This window comes from Magnolia sinica, chromosome 3, assembly GCF_029962835.1.
Source record: "Magnolia sinica isolate HGM2019 chromosome 3, MsV1, whole genome shotgun sequence".
NCBI lineage: Eukaryota > Viridiplantae > Streptophyta > Magnoliopsida > Magnoliales > Magnoliaceae > Magnolia > Magnolia sinica.
This window is the reverse complement of record NC_080575.1, coordinates 83,275,774-83,294,362: the sequence shown is the minus strand read 5'-3', so window position 1 is coordinate 83,294,362 and position 18,589 is coordinate 83,275,774. Positions and strand designations below refer to the sequence as shown.

Genomic DNA, 18,589 nt, shown 5'->3' with positions numbered 1-18,589 from the left:
AAAAATCTTAGAAAGCATAAAGGAAAAAGGAACCAAGAAAAAGGAAAGGAAACAGAGAACTCCTAGGCCATCCACCCTCTCTCTCGCTCTTCCTCACGTCCTCTACGTCAAGATGATCCCCACTCTCTCTCCCTCACGTCTCCTTTGATAGCATGCATTAGTCGGTGCGTGGAGAGGTGGAGTCAGTCGCTAGAGTTTACACATAAGTTACGCAGCCAACTGCGTGCATAATGACAGAAGCAAGAACCTTGCGTTGGCCTGTTCTTTTGGAACGGTGGATGTATAATCGTGGGATCTGATTAGTTTAGCGCTCTTGGCTCTGGTCGATGGTCCCATGAGAGGAGTTTGGATGGATCGGATTGTTGGTCCAACCCTAACCATGGTTACAGAACGGCCCAGATCATCCGGGTTTCTCTGGACCCGCGTGGTGCATAAAGGGTGCAAATTCTTGATTTTTCGGCATCAGTGGGACCCATTGTCGTTGTTATAAGAGAAATCCGACCCGTTCATTGGATTTCTGACAAAAAACTAGTCGGGAAGGAGTGGTTTTTATCGAGTTTTGGTGCGGTCTACGGTATCAAACCAACTCACCATTCATCCTGCGTTTTCTAACATTCCACATGTGTACATACGCAAGGGACCAAAAGTCCACCATGGCGAGGGTCATGCCCCTCCCTCTGGACATAATGAACGGTCCAGATCATCTGAATGGATGAGGGGTGGGGTCCACTATCCAAAAACGGCGGAGGCCTGTCCGTCCGCTAGCTCCTCTTGTGTGAGAGAGATGGGTCAACCGTTTGTTAACCAGGACGCCTCTTCTGGTGTGGGTCGGCTGTGTACACGCTATGCACATACATCGCTTGTGTGGGTCCCATGGTGATGTATTCGCCAAATCTGTTCCGTCCATTTTGTTTGCCATATAATATAAGGGGTTGAGACCAAAATCGAAGCATATCCAGATAATAGGTGGATCCCAAATCAGAGATTTGGTGGCTGATCTATCCATTGGACCACTTCCACAAGGATCCAATGGCTGAAATTCAACGTGTATGGTTAATTTATGGTCCTCAGGCCAAATATTAAGTTTTGAGACGAATGGATAGTGGGAATCCTGTGATATTGCATTCTAGATGATTTTCAGGCCTCTTCATCGTTGATCACGTAATTTTCTTACATCTTTGGCGTGTAAATTCTTCTATCTTAGTCCCCTGAGGTCTGTCCCTTGCCTTGGTGATTTTTGAGTGACAAATCTAGGCTTTTAACACTCTTTTAAGTCCAAGCTCCTAAATTCACCTTGCAACCAAAAACATGAGTAAAATATGCCATTAAACAGTATCATGTTCGTAAAATTCGGTAATAATTGGGGTCTAATACATAATATTTGACCCTCAACAGAATCCGCAACCATCATTTTGCTAGTCCCAAGCAAAGTATGCAAAAAAGAATTTGAAAACTAAACGATAAATTTTTATAAACTCAAGTGGTTTTTGGAAAGCAATCTAAATCATAGAATTCCAAGATACATCAATGGTGGGTATTACTTTCTCCTGGACTCAAGCGCACGGTAAACTTCATAGTCAAGTTCAAAGTATTAATCTATCCATTAGAAAAATTCTAAACATTGAGTTCCATGGTGTATAGTGAAACCTAAACTTATCACAATCAAAGGCTCAATTCTTTATTTCATGATAACATCGATAATCACAAGAGCAGTTAGGATAACCACAACCTAAACCAAAACTTACCTTACAGTTCAACTTTTCATTCTTACAGCTTTTGATTTTTCCATTGAGGGCTTTCTCGTTATGTCAATATTTTAAAGGTAAAGCCAAATAGGGGAAACGAATCCTCACCTATAGGGAGCAAACCCCTGGTGAAGACCATTCGCCCAACCCTTTCTGAAGACAATTGTTTTTTTTTTAGCTAGGTATTATTTGTTTTCTTTGAACATGATGGACAAATTCCCTAGGTTGGCTCCTTCCAGTCTAGTGACTACCAGGTTAACAATTCAATATCGAATTGAAGTCTTAATGTGTAAGCTAGGTGTGACATGTGAAATCATGATTCAATCAATGTGTAAAACTTCTAATCATGGATTAATATTTTGAACTTAACTATGAAATCTAACAGATGGCTGAATCCAAGAGGCATAAATTACCAACATTACGTATCTTATAATTCTAAATCAAAGATGGCGGTTAAAATCACTTTGAATTCAAAAGAATTTTCAGAAAAATTTTCACAAATTTGTGGAAGACCAAGAAAATACTGATTAGATAACCTAATCTCCCATCCCCAACCTAAAATCTACATTGTCCTCAATGTGAAACATATGAGCATGCATGCACATGAGACAATGAACTTGAAAGAGAAGTGATGGAAAGATAGTACCTGATGAGGAAATGAAACGACGTTTTCCAAAAAGATCTCAGCGTGAAGGCGGCTTAGCATAAGAGTTAAACCAACGAAAGCAAACTAGCCTAAAATAACGTATAAAGCAAACTATCCTAATGACATAAAACTGACTAACCTAGAATGACAAAAAGCAAACTATCCTAGTCCTAGAAAAGCAATAAACCTATCAATGCCTCCGTCAGACTAGGAGATCAATCCTGGTAAACAGTATCAGTCAGAGGCATGGACATGTCCTCTGAATCAAATTGCTCAATAAATGGCTTTAGTCGATGTCTATTTACTTTAAACTCTTTGTCATTCTTCGGATCTTGTATCTCGATGGCCCCATGAGGATAAGCATTGATAACAGTGAAAGGGCCAGTCCAACGAGATGTAGTCGAGAAATACACAAAAGGACTTTCTGACATGGCATGATGATTTTCGAAGAATATGTTGGTCATGGAATGCCTTCATCCTGTCCTTGTAAATCCTTGAGTTCTCATATGTATCATTCCGGATTTCTTCAAGTTCATTCAACTGAAGTTTATGCAGCGAGCCAGCGTTGTCCAGCTTGAAATTCAAATTTTTGATCGCCCGGTAGGCTCTATGTTCTAACTCCACAGGCAAGTGGCAAGCCTTCCTATAGACAAGTCTAAAGGGAGACATTCTAATAGGGATTTTAAACGCAGTACGGTAAGCCCATAAAGCATCGGTCAATCGAATTGACCAATTCTTACGGTCAGGGTTAACTGTTTTCTCCAAGATGTGTTTGATCTCCCTATTGGAAATCTCAACTTGCCCACTTGTCTGTGGGTGGTATGGGGTGCTCACCTTATGAGAGATACCGCATTTTTACATTAAACTCTCGAGGGGTCTATTACAAAAGTCTGAGCCCCGATCACTAATGATGGCTCGAGGCGTTTCGAACCGAGAAAGGATGTTCTCTTTTAAAAACTTAATGACCGTCCGATGGTCATTGTTCCGGTACATAATCGCTTCAACCCATTTAGTGACATAGTCTATGGTGAGCAAAATATATAGATTTCCAAAGGATTGAGGGAATGGTCCCATGAAATCGATGCCCCAGTAATCAAATGCTTCTATGATAAGGATGGGATTTAAGGGCATCATATTTCTATGGGACAATGCTCCCAATTTCTGACAATGCTCACAGGCTTTGCAAAACTCATGAGTGTCTCTAAACATATTGGCCCAATAAAAGCCACACTGCAGAATCTTGGCTGTGGTCTTTTTAGCAGAAAAGTGACCACCACAGGCCTGAGAGTGATAGAATGAGATGACACTCTGATGCTCATCGTCTGACACACATCTCCTTAAGATTTGGTTTGGGCAATATTTAAATAAATATGGATCATCCTAGAAAAAGTTGCGCACCTTGGTGAAAATTTTCTTCTTATCTTGCGCAGTCCAATGTGTCGGTATGAAACTTGTGGCAAGATAATTGGCAATATCAGCGAACCAAGGTGAATGAGAGACTTTGAATAGTTGTTTGTCAGGGAACATGTGATTGATATGTGCCGTCTTAAGTGAATCAGAGGGATTAAGGTAGGAAAGATGGTCAGCCACTACATTCTTTACTCCTTTTTTATCTTTAATTTCTAAATCAAACTCTTAGAGTAGAAAGATCCATCTTATCAGGTGGGGCTTAGCATCATTCTTAGAAAGAAGATACTTGAGCGCCGCATGATCTGTGTAAATGATGATCTTGGATCCGATCAAGTAGGACCTAAATTTGTCCGAAGCGAACACTACGGCTAAGAGTTCTTTTTTCGTAGTCGAGTGGTTCACTTGAGTAGGATTTAGAATCTTACTTGCGTAATGAATAACATAAGGCTTCTTTTCTTTTCTCTAGCGTAGCATTGCCCCAAGAGCATAATCAGGCATGTCGTGTAATGAATAAAGTGGTTCTTCCTCGTGACGGTATTCAACTTCTTGTAGTCAATATACATTCTCCAACCAGTAGTAACTCTAGTTGGTACGAGTTCATTATTGACATTAAATACGATGGTGATTCTGGACTTCTTAGGAACCACCTGAGTTGTACTCACCCACTATCGGATATAGGGTATATGATACCCACATCCAATAGTTTAAGAACCTCGGCCTTAACCACTTCTTTCATGTTTGGATTTAGTCTACGTCGTGATTACCAAGAGGGCTTTGTACTATCCTCAAGATAAATGCGGTGAGTACAAACTGAAGGGTCAATTCCTTTGAGGTCCGCAATCGTCCATCTAAGGGCTCTCTTATGCTCAATGAGAGTAGATATGAGCATACTTTCCTATTCTTTCTCCAGGTGGGTAGAAATCACCACCGGATATGTCTCATCTTAACGTAAATAGACATATTTCAAATCAGAGGGCAAAGGTTTTAGGTCTAGCTTCAGTGCCTTGAGATTAGACGGCAGAGGCACTTCCTCGGTTTAGGGAAATTCTTCAAATTGTGGCCTTCACTGGGTAACTTCAAGTACCAGTGCATTATCAAGCATGGCAACCATCTCCCTAATCATATCATCATTAAAATCATGGGAGTGGGCTAGGCATGTCTCTAGAGGGTCAAAGGAAAAAGTCAAAGGTGTCCTATCTTCTACGAAAGAGTCAATCACGTTAATGTCATGAAAATTGTCATCATCCTCTAACCGTCTGCCCTTGTTGAAAAAGATGTTTAACTCCAATGTCATATTCCCGAAAGACATACTCATGACACCATTCCTATAATTGATAATTACGTTTGAAGTGGCAAGGAATGGGCAACCAAGAATGACAGGAATCTAAGTGCTCACGTTACTAATGGGTTCGGTATCTAAGACGATAAAATCTACATGGTAGTAGAATCTATTAAGCTGAAACAACACATCCTCAATTATCCCTCTCGGTACACGAACAGAGCGATCAACAAGTTGTAATGTGGTTAAGGTGGGTTTTAATTCACCCAATTCTAACTACTTGTATGCCGAGTAGGGAATCAGATTGATGCTTGCTCCTAAGTCAAGAAGTGTATGCTTAATTTGATAGTTCCCGATTACACATGATATGGTTAGGCTACTGGAATCTTTGAACTTCTACGACACATCTTTCTTTAGGATGACACTCACTTTCTCATTCAAGAAGATTTTCTTTTGAATATTTTGCCATCTTTTGGTCATACACAAGTCTTTCAAGAATTTGGCATATGAAGGTATTTGTTTCACGGCATCAAGTAGAGGAATGTTGACTTTCACTTGTTTCAACACCTCTAAAATATCCTAAGAGTTAGAGAGAGATTTTAGTGCAACCAACCGTTAGGGAAATGGAGAAACTGGCTTCCCTTGAGGTTCTAGGTCCAATTCTTGTGGAGTAGTGCTAGGTCTATCATCGTTATCCTCTTCCAGGCCCTTAGGCTTTTCAGCCTTTACCGGAATAGATTTGTCAATTATCTTCTCACTCCTAGAGTGGTGATAGACTTAGCTTGCTCCATCTGATTTGAAGAGTTTAGATCACCTATCTCATATTGCGGTTTATGATTGGGGAGAGGTTAAGTAGGAAGCATCCCCTTTCCCCCATTTGTTAATTGCGACTTTATTCTTTGAATAGATGTTGTAAGTGATCCCAAGCCGCTCTAAAGTCCTGGTTGAGTAGCTCTTGGTCTCGAATATGTTTTTGAACCAGATCCTCTTGAGGTTTCACTTGATTTGGAATTTGATTGAAGAAACCTTGAGGGGTAGCTGTTTATCAATTCCTCCAACTGAAGTTTGGATGATTTCTCTAACTAGGATTGTATATATTGGAGGTAAGTCCATCGAAAGGTCTTTGATAATTCCTCATGGCATTGGATTCCTCATTCAACAACCCTCGAAAGGCAGGTATTGTTGGATAAATTTTCGTTGCGTGAATGTTGCCATCACAAATACCACAAACAATTTCATTAACCTTATCCTTCTTTAATTCCATGGCCTCGAATTTCCTTATGAGATTAGTCACTTTAGAATTGCTATCATCGTCCTCTTTCAGGAGATACATCCACCCCTCTCCTTAAATTGAGTCAGCCTAGATATGGTGCTTGATTTTGGATATGTGTCCTATGATTGTGCGTTTTCAACAAGTCTATCTAAGTAGTCCCACACATCATCAACATTTTTATTCATGAATTCCCCATTACACATTGTCTCAACCAATTGGCGCATGAAAGATGTCAATCCATCATAGAAAAAGTGTGTAATACCCCACGTTTCAAAACCATGTTGTGGGCATGAACTGATAAGATCTTTGAACCTTTCCCAACATTGGAAGAATGTTTCATCCTCCTTTTGGGTAAAGTTCATGATTGATTTTCTAAGGGTGTTCATTTTATGATGTGGGAAAAATTTCTTTATGGACTCACTTTGCATATCATTTCATGTGCTAATAGATCTAGGACGTAGTGAATGCAACCATGTCTTAGCTTTCTCTTTCAAAGAAAAGGGAAAGAGTTTCAGCCTAACTGTGTCCTCAGATACGTTTAGAAAATATAAAGTGGCTATGATCTCATCAAACTCTTTCAGGTGTAAATATGGATTTTCTGACTCAAGCCCATGAAATTTATGAAGGAGTTGGATCACCCCTGGCTTGATATTCATGTGTCCCGTACTTTTAGGAAAAACCATGCATGAGGGTGTACTCACCCTCACAGGTTGTAAATAATCTCGTAAAGTACGAGGCGGGGGTGCTTGATGCACCTCATTCTCATCCTTGATGTCCTCCACCCTAGGTTAGGTAGAAGAGGTTGGTTTAACAGCCATTACTTCAATTAACTCAGGGGATCTCGAGCGGTGTCTAGTCTTGCAATGGATAGTCAACCCCTCAACCAATCCTCCATTAGTCAAGAGACATTGAATATTGTTACGAACCCACTTGGGCATGAAACACTCGCGGCCGTCAATTCAGATTCTAAACCTAAACCTAAAAGAAAGAAAGGAAATAAAAATGTAGAAAGAAAGAGAGGGTTGGAAAGAAGTTACCAAATTGGAGTCCCTAAGTTAAAAACCTACAAAACAAACCAAAACAAGTTAGTTTCTAGAAATAGAAATTTTAAAATTAGAAAGTTCCTAAAATAGAAAGTAAACTAGTTTCGAAAAAAGGAAAAACTTCTGAAAACTTAAAATAGAAATTAAGAAAGTTTCTAAAAGAAAACCAAGAATTAGAAAATTTCTAAAAATAAAATAAAGGAAAGATGAGTTAGTTTCTAAAAATTAGAAAGAGTTTCTAAAAAGGGAAGTAACTAACCTAGTTTCTAAAAGTTAATCAGGAAAGTTCTAACCTAGAATTAGGAAGTTAGTTTCTAAAGTAAAAGAAGTCCTATAAAACAAATCAGGAAAATTCCTAAAAATATAAAACAAATCCTAATCTAGAAATAGAAAGGAGGAAAAATCAGGAAGAGATTGTCAAATCAGAAAGCCTATATTAGGGTCCTACAAAATAGGAAAGTTAGGTTAGTTTCTAGAAATCATATAGAAAAGCTTAAATCTAGAAAAACCCTAATCTTAACCTAATTCTAAAACAAGTTAATCTCAGAAAAACGTAACCGTTAATCCTCGGCAATGACGCCAAAAACTTGTTCATACCCCAAGTATAGGGTTGTGATGTAGTAATAATCTCGTTAAGACCGAGGTCGAATCCACAGGGACTGAACCTTGTATGTAATCTGAAAGTAACTTGAACTAGAACTAGGCGAAGATGAAATCTAAATCAGAGATTTCTAAGAGAGTAATGGTGAAATATTAAACTAAGACTTGAGAAATTCAAAGTTGGGAAACTAGGGTGCCAAGGATCCACTTGTAAAAATGAGAGAGATCTATGCTTGATATAACCTTAAAAATCAAATCTGAACTACCTTTGATCTAGTTTTCAAGAGATAAGACAGATGTAAATTAGAATGGTTTCCATCACAAAACCATGCTAATGAGAAAAAGTAAACAACAGAAATTAACCAATCCACAACTATTCTGAGAGATATATGAATGTTAGGAAGGATTCCATCATCCAACCATGTCCATGGGGCGATGGTGAACAACAGGGCTTTCTAACTTCATAATCAAAATAATGAAAAGGAAATACTCAAAGTTATCACAGATCTATTATAATTGAAGTAACAATAATCAAATCTCAACTTCCTTTGATCTAGTTTTCAAGAGATAAGAAGGATGTAAATTAGAATGGTTTCCATCACAAAACGATGCCCATGAGACAAAGTAAATAACATAAATTAACTAATCCACAACTATTCTAAGAGATATATGAATGTTAGGAAGGATTCCATCATCCAACCATGCATGTCCATGGGGCGATGGTGAACAACAGGGCTTCCTAACTTCATAATCAAAATAATGAAAAGAAAATACTCAAAGTTATCGCAGATCTATTGTAATTGAAGTCACAACAATCCATTAAAAACTAAAAGCATTCCTTATAATCAAACTAGAATTAAAATCTCTTCAGTTTAAACATGAAACAAAAGGCATAAACAAAAAGTCTCCCATCTCACTACAAGCTTCACCTCTTGGCCCTATCTAAGAGGCTTAGCCCATCATAGACATAATGAAGATAAAAATCTTCAAAAGCATAAAGGAAAAAGGAACCAAGAAAAAGGAAAGGAAACAGAGAACTCCCAGGCCGTCCACCCTCTCTCTCGTTCTTCCTCACATCCTCCACGTCAAGATGATCCCCACTCTCTCTCACGTCTCCTTTTAAAGCATGCATTAGTCGGTGTGTGGAGAGGTGGAGTCAGTCACTAGAGTTTACGCATGAGTTACGTAGCCAGTTGCGTGCGTAATGATAGATGCAAGAACCTTGCGTTGGCCTATTCTTTTGGAATGGTGGATGCACAATCGTGAGATCTGATCAGTTCATCGCTCTTGGCTCTGGTTGGTGGTCCATGAGAGGAGTTTGGATGGCTTGGATTGGTGGTCCGACCCTAGCCATGGTTACAAAACGACCTGAATCATCCGGGTTTCTCTGAACGCACGTGATGCGTAAAGGGTGCGAATTCTTGATTTTTCGGCGTTAGTGGGACCCATTATCGTTGTTATAACAGAAATCTGACCCGTTCATTGGATTGCTGGCGAAAATCAAGTCAAGTAAGATTGGTTTTTATCTGGTTTTGGTGTGGTCCACTGTATCAAACCAACTTGCGTTTATCCTGCGTTTTTTGACGATCCATGTGTGTACATGTGCAAGGGACCAAAAGTCCACCATAGGGAGGGTCATGCCCCCCCTCTGGACACAATGGACGGTCCAGATCATCCCAATGGATAAGGGGTGGGGTCCACTAGCCAAAAATGGGGGACGCCTGTCCGTCCGCTGGTTCCTCTTCCGTGAGAGAGATGGGTCAACTATCTATTAACCAGGATGCCTCGTCCATGGCGGTCGGCTGTGTACACACTATGCACACGCATCACGTGTGTGGGTCCCATGGTGATGTATTCATGAAATTTGATCTTTCCATTCTGTTTGCCATATAATATAAGGGGTTGAGACCAAAATTGAAGCATATCCTGATATCAGGTGGGCCCCAAATCAGAGATTTGGTGGCTGATCTGTCCATTGGACCACTTTTAAAGGGATCCAATACCTGAAATTCGACGTGTATGGTTAATTTATGGTCCTCAAGCCAAATATAAAGTTTCGAGCCAAACGGATGTTGGGAACCCTGTAATCTTGCATTCTGGATGATTTTTAGGCCTCTTCATCATTGATCACGTGATTTTCTTAGATTTTTGGCATGTAAATTCTTCGATCTTGGTCCCATGGGGTCTGTCGCTTACCTTGGTGATTTATGAGTGTTAAACTAGGCTTTTATCACTCTTTTAAGTCCAAGCTCCTAAATTCACAATGCAACAAAAAACATGATTAAAATATGCCATTAAACAATATCATGCTCGTAAAATCAGGTAATAAATGGGGTCTAATATGTAATATTTTACCCTTAACAATGTCCACTAGGGAAGATATGACAAAAGGCATAATCGTGAATGTTTTTTCTACAAATTTAACAGAGAATGACAAATTCTTAAGAGAAACATCACATATAGAGGCATATATGCCTTGCACTATGGATCTGTAAGTCGTTCCACCCCAAGTTCAAAATGTGTTCCCATCTAACCTCAGAAAGAATAGGAATTATACCAAACTGAACAATGTGGTCTAGATTTATAACTTTTTCTAAGATAATGTCCCTTGTACGGAAGAATTAGACATTTTCTTGATCATCCTCCGACGAACGTATGGTCTGTACGCCAAGAGGAAGGGATCTAGAAGATGAACTGGTTCAAGCCTTGTGAACAGATTTTTTTAGCACGACGTTCCATTGTGAATGCATAAGAAAAATTTTAAGGAAAATATAAGGAATATAGTAGATCAGATTTTGATGAAAAACCCATAAGAAAAAAGGTTTCAAATGGAGAAAAATCTACTCCAAGATGCAAATCTAACAATAAACAACCTAAAACTTGAAGAAATTTAAAAATGAATCACTTACAAAAGAGTTTGGTTGGTGGGTTGGTCAAATGTAGCACCGGCTTGCCGCGGAAGAAGATGTGAAATGAAATAAATTTGGAGTTTTCCTCCTTTTTGGGTAAACCAGCGCAATCATCGGCTAGCCTGAGCACGTGCTTGATTGGCCGAAGATTTTGGTCAGCTATGGGCTGAGTGAAAAAAATTAATTAATTTTTATTAATATGTTATTTTCATTTTGCATTTCATGCATTTCGTGATAACAAATAAGCATAAACATAAATGCAAAAGAAGAAGAAAAATAATAATTATTTAACAATACACAATCCAATATCATGCTTTAGATTTGAAAACTTAACATTGTTAAGTAGCTTAGTTAGTATATCTGCAAGATGCTTCTCAGTTTGAATGTATTCTAGCATGATAATTTTGTCTTTAACTAATTCTCGAATATAATAGTATCGTATGTCAATATGTTTTGTACGAGAATGTTGAATTGGATTTTTAGATATATTTACTAACTAGAATTATCGCAATATAATGTCATTGTATCTTGTGTAATCCCATATTCAGCTATAATTCTTTTCATCCACATTAGCTGAGTGCAAGCATTTCCTGCCGCAATATATTCATCTTCAGTAGTAGAAAGAGATGAAGTTTTGTTTCTTGTCGAGCTAAGATACTAAGCAGTTTCTAACATAGAAACATCCACTGATAGTAGATTTTCTATCATCAACATTTTCTACCCAGTCTACATCTGTATAACCTGCGATTTGTACAAACGTATCATGTGGATACCATAAGCCTAAGTTTGCAGAACTTACGACATATCTAATTATCCGTTTGATAGCAGTTAAGTGAGATTCTCTAGGATCAAATTGATATCTAACACATATTCCAACACTAAATGCAATATCAGGTCTACTAGAAATTAAATATAGAAGACTACCATTCATACTGCGATATAGTCAAGAGTCTACACTTTTACCTGATTTATCTTTTGAGAGTTTAAGACTTGTACTCATTAGAGTGTTGAAATTCTTATCATTCTCAAAGCCAAACCTTTTTACAAGGTTCAATGCATATTTAGTCTGTGAGATGAGGATACCATCTTCATATTGTTTGACTTGTAATTCAAGGAAATAGTTTGGTTCGCCGACCATACTCATTTCAAACTTGGATTTCAGTAGATCTACAAACTTAGTAAATAACTTAGCGCACGTAGATCCATAGTTAATATCATTAACATAGATTTGAACTATTTATTGTTGAATAGGGTTTTGTCAACACTACCCATAACAAAATTATGATAAGTAAGGATTTAGTCAACTTTTCATATCATGCTCTGGGAGCTTGTTTTAATTCATAAAAAGTCTTTTTAAGATGGTAAACATGATTGGGAAGTTTGGGATCTTCAAAACCTTTTGGTTGTTCAACATATACTTTCTCATTTAGATCACCATTTAGAAAAACACTTTTTACATCCATTTAATAAATTTTGAATTTTTTAATGCATACAATGGAAATAAATAATCTGATCGATTCAAGACGTGGAACTGGTGTAAAGGTTTCAATGTAATCAATACCTTTTATCTTAATATAACCTTGTACAAGCAGTCATGCCTTATTTCTGATAATGTTCCCCATTTCATCAGTTTTATTTTTAAAAATCCACTTAGATCCAATCACATGTTTGTTAGTAGGTTTGAAAACCAGATACCATACATCATTTCTAATAAATTGATTTAATTCATTTTGCATAGAATTTATCCAACTTTCATCAGCAAGCGCTTCATTTACATTACTCGATTTAATTTGGGAGGTAAAGCAGACATGATTACATATATTTTTAGTTATCTTCTTGTCTGAACGCCAGTGTGAGGGTTACCAGGTATTTGATCAGTTGGATGGTCTTTGACTAACCTTAACTCAGTATTGACAGATTTAGATGAAAATACATGTATATTAATCAATTTGATATCATCATCATATTGATCAAGACAGGGTGTGATTGAATGATCATCTATCCTAATATTTATAGATTCTTGTATAGCCCCAGTTCTTTTATTAAGAACATGGTATGCTCGATTATTTAGGGCATAACCTCGAAATATTCCCTCATCGCTTATGTCTTCAAAATTTTCCAAATTTTTATGGTCACATAAAATTAAACATTTGTTTTCAAAAGTTTGAAAATATTTAACAGTGGGATTTTTGTTAAACCATAATTCATAAGTTGTTTTGTTTTTAGCTTTTCTAATATAAAAATGATTAATTACATAACATGTGGTACTAACAGTTTTAGCCTATAAATTTTTAGGTAGGTTCATGCTATTTAGCATTACATTAGCCTTTTTTTGTAAAATTCTATTTTTTCTTTCAGCAAACCCATTTTGTTGTGGTGTTTTTGTAGTAAAAAATTTATGCAATATATCATGATCATTGTAGAATTTCTCAAAATTGCTATTTTCAAATTCAATTTCTTGATCACTTCTAATTTTGACCACAGATAACTTTTTATCAGTCTGGATACGTTTTATAAGTTTTCTGACTTCATGAAGAGTATCCAATTTTTCTCTTAGAAAGGCTACCCAAGTATATCTAGTATAGTCATCAATTACCACCAAAAAATATTTCTTTCCACCTCTTTGTTCTAGTTTGTCTGACTAAATCTATATAGAGAAGTTCAAGAGGTCTAGCCATGGCTAATTAGTTCACTTTCCTGTGACTACTCCTAACTTGCTTGCCTATTTGACATGGGCTACAAACTTTTTCTATCTTTTCAGTTTAGGTAGGCCATGTAAGTGATCTCTTTTGCTAAATTTATATAATTTACATGTTCAAGACATTTATGTCATAGTTCAGTCTCGTCTGTTTAGACCATGTAACACGAATGGTTTGTTGAGCAAGAGTTATCAATTATATAGCAATTTTTAGACGTTCTGTGACTATTTAATATTACATTTCCTTTCTCATTTATTATCTCACATCCGTGATCTAAAAATTTTACGTTATGTTTATTATCATGGATCTGAAATATGCTCAGAAGATTATGTTTTAATCGTTTAACATATAAAACATTTTCAAAGAGAGGTAAGTTAGGAAGTTGTACATTACCTTGGCCAATTATCTTGCAGTTGTTTCCATCTCCAAGTGTAATGAGCCGCCATTTACTTCATTGATGTTTGAGAATATGGCCTTATCAACTATCATGTGTCTCGAACATCCACTATTTAGGTACTATCTTGAATGGCTACTTCTTTGAAAGCTGTGTGGATTAGAAGACACTTTACTTTTGGAACCCATTTTATTACGGTTCTAGGTTTAGGAGGTCTCCTGCTTTATGCTATGTTTGGGAGTTAGGATATCTCCTTTTTCTATATAAACCAGTCTTATTAGAGTTGGATTTCAATAGCTCTTTAAGCATATCCACAATTTTTCCAGCTAAAGGAGGATTTTTGTTATTATTCTTTTGATGTTTATAAAAATTGGCATTATTATTTATTTTAGAGACTTGAAAAGGTTTTGTGTTTTTGAAGTCATTCCTTTTATTGTTTGAATATTTTAGAGTCTCAACTTTAGAGTTCTAGAATTCTCTTTTTACAAAGGTAAGAGCAAAATCCTTAGATTTCAAAGGGTCATTTTTAATATAGCCCAGTCTAAACTTGTCACCACATCGTCTCGATGAGGTTAACAATTTTTCAAGTTTCTTGTCACCAAGGGTATATTTCCAAGTGTCCTTTGAACTTTAAAGGGAAGAAACTTCATGTTTTAGTTTCTCATTTTCAGTTTTAAATTTTTGCATTTCAAAAGACTTAAAACTCAAATCTTTTTTTTTTTTCAAAATAATCGGAAAAATGAGATTTTTCTAAAATAACTTTTTCAAGTTCTAATTGTAGTTTAACATAAATTTCTTTTTGAATTTTCAATTTGGCTGTAATTTTACAACTTTCTCTGTATAGGGCAATATATGCATCTTGAAGATCATCTTCATTTTAAGTAACTTCTTGGAGTTTCATAATCAAATATATCAAAGTTATCTAAAGAACTGATTATGGCTATAGTCATAAAGGCTTTCAAATCGTTTATATTTTCTTGGTCTGATTCATCAGTTCTAGAATTAGTTTCAGATTCTGATGATTCATCCCAAATAACTATTATACATTTTCTTCTAGATTTATCCTTTTTAGGACATTTAGAAACTAAATCCCAATATTCTGATAGTTGAAACTTGACTGTTTTTTGTTTTAGATTTCAAAATTTTTAAATTTCCTTTTCTTTTATCAAATGGTTTTTTAAAATCTATTATTTTCTTGTTTTTGAAAATTCTATAAAATTTCTTTGCTAACATAAACATATCATCTTCATTTTCTTCAAAATTAGAATTTATATTAAATTCCTTTTAATTAGATTTAGAAGATTTAAAAGTAATGGACTTGATTTTAGGAGCTTTAAAATTCAGATCATAAGTTTGAAGAGAACCAACTCCTCAACTTTCATAATATTTGTATCACTTAATTCCTATATAGCAGTAACCTTTTAATTAAACCTATCAGGAAGTGATCGTAATATTTTTGCGCAAACCTTGCTTTCAAGGATTTTATCTCCAAGACCCCACATGGAATTTACTATATCATTTAGTTTCGTATAGAATTTCATAAAAGACTCATTTTCTTCCATCTGAATTTTCTTAAATTTGGTTGTGAGGATATGAATTTTACATTTTTTTTCTATAGTAGTTCCTTCATGTGTCATTTCAAGAATATCTCATGCTTATTTAGCTATATCGCTAGAAATGAATTCTTTTAAATTTATCTGGCGATAGAGTGTTAGTTATTACATTTAAGGCTTTTGTATTTGTATTGTTTTTGCTTATCTGAATAGTAGTCTAAAAAGTATATGTGATTTCTTTCATTGATATGGTTCCATCATCGGCTACTACTTCCATTATAAGAGGGATCCATTTAGTTACAGTGGCTTGCTACACACTTTCATCAATGGATTTGAGGAAAATCATCATCCTGGGTTTTCAATATGAATAATTAGAGCCATTAAAGGGTGGTGGCCTGGTAATGGATATGCTTTTAAAATTTGACATCTTGTTGCTCTGGATCTAGCTCAAGGAAGTAAATCCAAAAAATAAAAAAAAAAAAAAAAACAAAAAAACAGAACAACCTGCTTTGATACCACTTTAAATGAAGAGCTAGTGATATCCTGAAGGGGGTGAATAGGAAAATGTCAAATAATCGAAATAAATGCGGAATATGAAAATATTACAAAAATCTCAATCATTTGAGTATTGAAACTTTGATTCTAAATAATTCATAGGACAACTTTTACCTAAAATATTAAGCAGGACAACCTTATTTCATAAATGTTTTTAAAATCAAACTTTCAAACTAGTAAGAGTATATAAAAGGATTACAACATTTATTACTGAAATGAAATAATAAATTATATACAATCACAAAAAATAATAAGACATTCACCACATGGCACAAGGAGTTATAGTGGTTCGGTGCTTACAACAACCACACCTACTCCACTCCTAAAATTACTACACTCGTAATTTTGGCTTTCACTAAAAAAAGGTTTTCATGGGTTCCCCTTAATAACCTGATACAGTTCTTTGTGATTTTCACAGGCTATCACAATAAAAACCCTACTAAGATTTTCACAAGCTATCTCAGACAAAACCTGAAAAGGCCGAGCTATTAAGTCCTAGAAAAGGGGGGGAGGGGGTGAATAGGACTATGCCAAATTAAAAATTAATGATGAAATTTAAACAAATATAAATACTAATAGCAATAAACAATCACACAATGCTGAAATTAAATACAACCTCAAGTGTACGAGTATTGAGAGATTGATACAGATATTATTCTAAGGACAACCTTACACCAAAAACCAAAGGTTTATGGTATGACAACCTGATTCCTAGAAAGGTCTATGTATCAAAAACTCAAACTAATAAAGAGGAATAAATAAATAAATAACAAGGAAAGAAATTAAAGTTATTACAACATTCCCACACTTGTATAAAAGAAATTACAACATTCTCCACAAATGCAAAAAGGAAAATCACAAACGTCCACAAAAATTAATAAACAATCAATCCACAAGACCAAAAATTATAGTGGTTCGGTTGTGTGTACACCAATTGTTTAGAAAAACAACCACACAACTACTCCACTCCTAATATCCTTACACAATGGGTATTAGCGTTCACTATGAAAATAGGTTTTTCAAGGTTCACCTAAAACCCTTACAATTGTGTCTTTTAAGTGGGCTTACACAATTCAAAAAGCCTCACACTCTGAGTTTTCTGGATCACTTTAGACAAACCAAAACAGAGAGATTTTTCTACCACAATCTCAATGAAACTAAAAGATAGAAATTTACAATAATGTAAAATACCTGGATATTCTCCTTTCGATGTAGCCCAGAAGAACCAAATCGGAGTAGAAGTTCAATGTAGAAGTTCAATGTCCATACTCACTTATGAAATGATTATAAGGTCTAGATAGATTTTAGATTTAATGCACCTTGGGCTAGCTTGATTTGATTTTGATTCCAAGAAATGAGAATACTTCAATCCCTCTTTCAAATACAATTGGAATGCAAAATATAAAATCAAATATAAAGAAAGCTAATTAAAGAGAATATAAAATGAGCACTAGATAGGTTAATAATATCACTAACTTATCTTCCAGAGTGGTGTATTGATTTAGCTTGAATTGAATATAAAACTCTGAAATTCGTGCTCTATTTATAGTTGCAGAAATCGCATCTATGACTGGTCTTGAGGTCGGCACGACTGGTCGTAGGACTAACAGATTTTTAAAATTTTGAGCGCAATAGGATAAAGCCGTTCCACGACTAGTTGTAGGCTCTGCTTGACCGGTCGCGTGGTCTCCACGACTGGTCGAGTCCTGTCCGCGACTGGTCGTGTGGAACCATTTTTAATTGCTGGACTTTGAGTCGAGGTTGCAGGACTGGTTGAGCACAGGTCGAGCACTATTCACACGACTGGTTGAGCAGTCTCCAGGACTGGTCGAGGCTTTAACAAAAATTCTCAAAAATCAGTAACAACCTTAGAACTGGTCGAGGAATTTTTGGACTGGTCGAGCCAGTGCTAGGACTAGTCGAACATAGTCCAAGACTAGTCAAGAAACAGTCTATGCACTTATAAAATGATACAATTTTAAATTATGTATTCAAAATGACCTACCCTATGGTCATTCATACCTTATACATAATATATGAACATTGAAACTTCTTTTCCTTTGATTGATAGAAGATCTTTGAAGTTCACAAAGCTTGAGATCTTAACATATATAGAAGCTTGAACTTGAGACCTTTTGAAGCTTGAATTTGATTAACATTGAAGCTTGAACTTGAGGTTCAAAGTATAGGAACTTTGTCTTGACTTGAAGCTTGAACTATGAATCTTGAAACATTGAATTCACACTTGATGTTGTACTTGAACATGAACAAGTAATCTTACATTTTAAGATCTTGAAGTAAAGACCATTGTCCTTGTACTATCTTGAATATATTGATGCGCTATAAAATTTTGGCACTATAAAATTTGACAATTATATGAGCTAGAAACCATAGCACTTACAAAACCTCAATTGAGATTTTCACAGGATATCTCAGAAAAACATAAAAAGAATTTCAGAAGGTATACTTGTCTTCAAATGTAA

General features: G+C 35.9%; 1 long non-coding RNA gene and 1 other non-coding gene across 2 annotated transcripts in view; both read left to right on the top strand.

Annotated features, from left to right (window-relative positions):
- Positions 1–18,589, top strand: part of LOC131240088 (uncharacterized) — a 64,343-nt gene that overhangs the window by 24,916 nt on the left and 20,838 nt on the right. The gene's annotated exons all lie outside the window — the stretch shown is intronic.
- Positions 6,627–6,733, top strand: LOC131241670 (small nucleolar RNA R71). Its single transcript, XR_009169228.1, has one exon. It is a non-coding gene; the product is annotated as a small nucleolar RNA R71 (small nucleolar RNA).